Below are 711 nucleotides of genomic sequence, written 5' to 3'. Positions count from 1 at the left end.
TATGGACTAATTAAACAAAAAAATAGGTAATTTTACTTGAAGAACAGATACCAGAGAATAGTTAGTGAGTACATTTATATTGTATAATGGGAGAAAGCCCCTGGTAGCCGCGAATTAAAATAACCACCTACATTAATTGATAACTAGGAAATAGTATCTGGAAACTTTATCTGAACGAAAACACAATACCAATTTGTTTAGATGTTTTTCTTAATATAAAGATCAACAGTAAGGAATCTTATTCATTATGGACAAATTAACAAAAAAAAACGATAATTTTCATTGAGGACCATATATTAGAGCATACTTAGTCACTTATATATTAAAAGTATTGTGTATTTTGAACCATTGGGGTTGTAAACAAACAGAACGGCCTACCCGAAAAGTCGTAACATAAAATGTTGCATATGTTTGCTAATTTATTATTTGATAAATGATTATTATTAATTTACGACAACTATAGAGGTTTCCCATTAGTTTAATTACTGTAGTCTGACTAAATGCTACTACAAAACATATATAAATCCTGGGAAAGTCACAATGACCAGCGACATTACAGCATAGAGGGTTAAATAGTAACAGGCAACTGTCGGTGAACGAAAAATTCATTTCCAAATTTATTAGATGTTTTCCTAAATATATAGATCGATAGGCTGGAATTTTCTGGATTATGGCCTAATTAAGGCAAAAATATATATATTTTTACTTGAA

Source organism: Procambarus clarkii, chromosome 37 (assembly GCF_040958095.1).
Source record: "Procambarus clarkii isolate CNS0578487 chromosome 37, FALCON_Pclarkii_2.0, whole genome shotgun sequence".
NCBI classification, from domain to species: Eukaryota; Metazoa; Arthropoda; class Malacostraca; order Decapoda; family Cambaridae; genus Procambarus; species Procambarus clarkii.
The sequence above is the reverse complement of the archived record's forward strand: the minus strand, read 5'-3'. Positions refer to the sequence as shown.